We start from the raw sequence: 6,186 nt of genomic DNA, 5'->3' as shown, positions 1-6,186 counted from the left end.
CTGGAATTCCCATTCTTCCCAACGTCATCCATAGTTTGTCATGATCCACACAGTTGAGTGTCTTTGCAAAATCAATAAAGCACAAGCAAACATCTTTCTGGCATTCTCTGCTTTCAACCAAGATCCATCTGATATCAGCAATGATACCCCTAGTTCCACATCCTCATCTGAATCCAACTTGAACTTGTGGCAGATCCCCATACATGTACTGTTATAACTGTTCTGAATTATATTCAGTAAAATTTTACTGGCATGTGATATTAATGATATTGGTCCATGATTTCTGCATTCTGTTGGGTCACCTCTCTTTGGAATTGGGGCAAACATGGATCTTTTCCAGTCTGTCTTCCAAATTTCTTGGCATAGATGAGTGAATGCCTCCATGGCTGCATCAGTTTGCTAAAATATTTCAATTTGCATTCCATCTATTCCTGGAGCCTTGTTTTTCCCCATATCTTGTTGATCATAAACTACTTCTTGAAATTATTGAACATTACCAATTCTTTTTGGTGCAGTGACTATATTTCTTTATTTTTATTTTTTGGATGCTTCCTGAATCATTTCAATATTTTGCCCATAGAATCCTTTAATATTGCAATTGAGGCTTGAATTTTTCTTTCACTCTTTCAGCTTTAGAAATGCTGAGAGTGTTCTTCCCTTTTGGTTTTCTAATTACAGATCTTTGCACATTTCATTATAATACTTTACTTTGTCTTTTCATGCTGACCTTTGAAATTTTCTGTTCAATTCTCTTACTTCCTCCGATCTTGTGGTAAACAGTCCAGTGCTTATATTAAAACACCACACCACACCAGGATGTCTTCAATTTTGTTAACTTATTTTGTATTTTTTTTGAACTCTCTCATTGGGTCCATAAATTTTTATTAGAGTTATATCTCTTAGAAAATTGACCCCTTAATCATTAAAAAGTGCCCTTCCTTGTCTCTTATGAAGCTTGATTTAAAGTTTATTTTATCAGAGATTAGTATTGACACTCCTACTCTTTTGTTGCTTTCTGTTTACTTGGTCTATTTTTCCTTTCTTTATTTTTAGCCCTTTTACATCTTTGTGTGTAAGGTGTGCTTTTTGTAGGCAACATATAGAAAGGTCATATTTTCCTAATCTATTCTGCCACTCTCTGTCTCTTGACTGGTACATTTAAACCATTTACGTTTAGTGTGGTATGGATAGTCCTGGTGTGGTGCTGCAGAACAAGCACTAGACTGTAAGCCACAAGGTCGACAGTTCAAACCCACTAGTAACCCCTCAGAACCCCAATGTTATTAAGTGCTGTCGAGTTGGTTCTGATTCATAATGACCCTGTATAGGGTTTCCAAAGAGCGCTGGAGTATTTGAACCACTGACCTTGAGTTAGTAGTCCAATACTTATCCTACAGCACCACATCAGGACTCCAAGAAACCCTATACAGGGTTGCTATGAATTGGAACTGATAGGAATTTGCGGCTGTCATTTGTCATTTTGCTATGCTTTTATTAATGTGTGGTGTTAACTATCTTTGTTCTGATTAATTTTCTGTGCTGATTTTTTTGTTATGGGTTTTTCCTTTTATTTCTTTCATTTTTGTTCATTTGTATTGGAATCCTGTATCCAAGAGTTACTGAATTTTTCTTTTTGATTTTTTTCTTCCTTATTTTGGTACATTTATTCACTTTCTTTATGGTTACTGTAAGAATTACCTTTTACTTCCTAAGTTTAAAATGGTCTGTGATTTCTTGATATTGCCTTAACTTCTTCTCCTTATTGAAGTTCCATTACTACACTACTCATTCCCCTTTTCTGTTTTAAAGTTGAGGTAGTGGGTGGCCCAGGTGACCAGATTGCTCTCAAGCCACTTCAAGGGGAAGGGATGGATTGTTGGGTGGGGTTGGTGGGGTGGGTTCACCAGACAGCCCTGTGCTACTTAGAGGGAAAGGTCACTGGTCTTGGGGATGGGATTGCTGGAGCATTTCCCATGCTGCTTTGAGAGATGGATCACCAGAATGGTTTCACCCTGTTCAGATGAGCAGGGTCAGGCAGTCAGTGGCACTACAGTTTCCAGTGCTTAAAGAGTGAGCAAGGGGAAATGGCTGGGGGCAGAAGAAAGAGCAGTCTCAAACTGTAGTCAGGGCTGTGGGGATAGAGGGATCTATGTGTGTTTTCCTCAGGAGTGTGGGAGGAGTGGGATCAATCATGCTCCTCAGATCACCAGCTGAGGTAGTGTAGGCACTTCCCTTTGGCTGCAGTTCGCAATCGAGAACTGGCCCTGCTCAAGTGCAATGAGAGAGGGGCTACCTGTAGTCCAGTTGGGTAGGAAATCTATTACTTCATGCTTTTCACCCATCCTAATGGTCAGTAATTGCTGCTGCTCTTGAGTAAACCTGTCTCTGGATCTTAGCCTCCTCTCCACTCGCTGAATGCCAGGGACTTTCAACTTCCTTCCTGAGCTTTCCCTCCTTAGGTGTGGATCCTCTACACTCAGCTACTTCTCTCTGGATGTGTCTACTTAGTTTCTCTGTTTGTCATTGAGGATCGTACAGTTGACTTCCTGTTCTCATCATCCAGTATTGGTACTGGCTTTGTCTCAAGTTGGCCACACTGAGCCAGGGTGACTGGCAGAGTTCTTCTCTTCCTTGTCCCACTGCATTTGTTTAATTTCTCCTTCCAGTTGGCATTCAATTTTATTCTTTATCCTTTTTGATGTTTAGGGGGTCAGGATTTTCATCTGCATTGGTTTCACTTTGGTCTTTGCTGCATAGAGAGGGCATGGTGTGTCTGTCAAAGTTGCCATCTTTGCTCACCCTCCTCCATACTGTTTTCTTGGCTGTGATCTCTGTGGCAGCAGATTGCTAGGATTCCATAATGCTGCTAAGTGGATTCAAACTGCCAATCTTTAGACTAGCAGTTGAGCAGAAACCATTTGTGCTACCCAAGGAACGAGTGGAGGCCCATGGGAAATGAAAACACACAGGAAGATTAGGACCTGAGGGGAGGTGGGCTAAGATAATGGAAAGGAAGTCTGGTCACCCTGTCAGGAGGAACAGGAGCACTGGCTCTCAGACCAGGAGAGAGGTAGGCCTGCCAGGCAGAGTCCTACCAGAAGAAGCACAATCAGAGGCACGCCAGTGGTGTCTCCTCTACTTTTCTTTCAGGGTTCAGAAGGGTCTGAGGGCAGAATTTTACTTATACAGTGTTCCAGGAGGGACCCAGGAGTTTACCCCTGCCTAGCCTGAATATGACCCCAGACTGGTTCCACCTTGCAGTCAGTTTGAATTCAGTTTCTGGAGGAACACAATTTCTCATGCATTTTTCCCTACAAGTAGGGACACTCTCAAACAGAAGGAGACTGAGGCAGGCTGGCTACTCCTGTTATGTGTACTCAGCAATGTCACTTTAATTTCTCAAAAGCATTCCCTGACAATTCCATACCACACCATGTGCAGGGAGCCTAGCCATGCTAACATACCAGCTTGAAAGCAGCTGGAGTCTGTCTGCCCAACTCCCTGAGGGGGAATTAATTAACCAGCCACCAGCTCCTCTGGTCTGTCTTCAGAGACCTGAATGCTGGGACAGCCTGGGAACAAAGCGTTGAGTGTGCAGGATAATTCCTATGGTACTATCGGGACCCAAGACTCCCTGGGATACTTAGCTCCCACAGTCCAGCTTGGCATTTTTCCTTGCCACTTTCTCTGCAAACAGGCAGTTGGAGCCCTAGGTTTTCATCTCTGACCACTTTCAGGGCATTATCAAGGCTGGGCTCAGGCACTGCTACGGTAAATGTTTGCCCAGCTGGAGAATGCTCACTCAGGTTAACAAGGAAGCCATGAGTGAGAAACCTTCCTTGTCCCTTATTAAAAGCTGTGCAAACCTGGTGTGGCCCTATAGGATCAGCACTGGACTGTGAACTACAGGTTCGACAGTTCAAGCCCTCCTCAGAAACCCACTACAGGGTTGCTATGAGTCAGAACTTACTCGACAACATTTAACAACAACAAGCTCAAAGCAGGCTCAGAAACATTGTCTGCTCAGAAACCTTAGATATCAAAGTATTTACTGAGGATGTGATTGACAGTCTCTCATTTGGTAAAGCTAGTGTTCACTGAGTGTCAGGGAGAGGCTCCCCCAACCTTTTCTCTCCCCTAACCCCAACTTGCAAATGGAAGTACAAGTTCCTTGGAATCCCAAACCTTCCATAACCGTGTCTTTGTTGTACTTATGAACAACAGCTACATACTCCACACCAGATTCTGATCACAGTGAACATCTGATGGAAACACACAGACCCATTTTCATTCTTTGGGTTTATATAGAATGCTCCATCTGGTATGCCCTTCTCAGAATGTTCACTTTGACAGCATAAGTTTCCTTTAGATCAAGGATATAAAATGACCATCTGTTCGGTGCCTACTATGATTGATTTGTGGGCATTGCTGGGAGCTCTGTAATGACCATATCCAAACTATGAAGTGACTCCTCAGAATGTGTTCTAAGGACTTAGGGAGACATCAAGACACAAGTTTCATGGATTTGTCATTGGTCTAGCCAATGACATGTCCGTGCCACCTCTCCACGAGACTCTCAGACTCCCACCTCCCCATATTTAATGTGGTTGCTCCCTTCTGCATTGCCTTGACATTTCTCACTGTCCACCTTTTGTTACAATCAGTCAGCCTTTCCCTGGTAGACTCTGGGTTTCTTAGGGTGTTGAGTGTGGCACAGTTAACTCTGTGTCCTTTGTAGCACATATATATTTCCTAGAGCTACCATAACAAATTATCACAATTCTGGGAATGAACACAAAAGAAATTTATTCTATCATAATTCAGGGTGTTAGGTGTCTGAAAGAAAGGTGTTGGGAGGGTTAGTTCCTTCTGGAGATTCAGAGGAAGAACTGTTTCATGTATCTCTCCCAGTTTCTGGTGGTTGCTGGCCAACCGTAACATTCCTTGGCTTATAGCTACATCATTATAATCTCTACTTCTATTATCACATGACCTTCTTCCCTTGTGTGTCGTCTGTGTCTCTAACCATGTCTTCCTCTCCTTTCTTTTATAAATACACCAGTCATTGGTTTAAGGGCCCATCCTATTCTAGTATGATATCCTAATTTGATTATATCCACAAAGACCCAATTTCTGTATAAGATCATGTTCATAGGTACTAGGGATTAGAACTTGAATGAATCTTTCTGGAAAACACAATCTAATCCACTATCTATGTACTATTGTCTCTTTCTTGGAGTTAGGGTTCAGAAAAGGTTTCTCTGAACAGCTGAATTATGGGCAAAGAAGTGGCTGAACAGAATTATTTTCCAGGACACTCCTAACTGTGAGAAGACTTGACTGGAATAATACTCATGGTAGGTATATTTTGAAAGGGGGCTGGATGTTTCTGCACCCCTGCTATGGGAAAGGAACTATTTTATAGCAGGTATCTGGGTTATTGAGGAGAACACTTGCAGGAGTGGGATTTGTAGGGTTACCAGATGAAATACAGCTACCAAGTTACATTTGAATGTATGTATGTTTCCAAAATTTCATGGCACATATTTATACTAGAAAACAATTCATTGTTTATTAGAAAATCTCATTTAAATGTCCCGTATTTTTATTTGCTAAATTTGACCACCTTAAGTAGTGGTACCTGGTAGGAGATACTGAATACCAATCTGCATTAACTTTCTGGGACTATTTCTGTCTACTGAAATATTTGTGTCTTAATGGAGGATCAGCCTGGAGTAGGGAAGAGAATCCATCTGGTCAAGCTGGCCCCTTTGGCAGCTACCTGCCCTCCCAGGTCTCCTAGTGTTCCTGGTATTTCACCACCAGGTCCCTCAGGGACAATATTGACTTCCTGAACATTCAAGCTTCTAATTGATCCAGGTATGCAAGAGCTGTGCATAGACACTGGGAAGTCATTAATATATATATATATATATTGTTGTTGTTGTTGTTGTTGTTGTTTAATTCTGCCAAGTTGGTTTCAACTCATAGTGATCCCAGTGCCTTACACAGACTTTGGTATAAAGAAAGTGCTCAGTAAATATTTACTAAATCGATTTAAAAACAAATGTCCTTCCCACCCATGATTTGATTTGCTAAGTTGGACTCTTGGTGTGGCACTGTACAATCACTGGACTGGGAACCACAAGGCCAGTAGTTCAAACCCACTATTTGCTCCTTGGAAAA

This window comes from Chrysochloris asiatica, unplaced genomic scaffold (genome assembly GCF_000296735.1).
Source record: "Chrysochloris asiatica unplaced genomic scaffold, ChrAsi1.0 scaffold00224, whole genome shotgun sequence".
NCBI classification, from domain to species: Eukaryota; Metazoa; Chordata; class Mammalia; order Afrosoricida; family Chrysochloridae; genus Chrysochloris; species Chrysochloris asiatica.
This window is presented reverse-complemented; position numbering follows the sequence as displayed.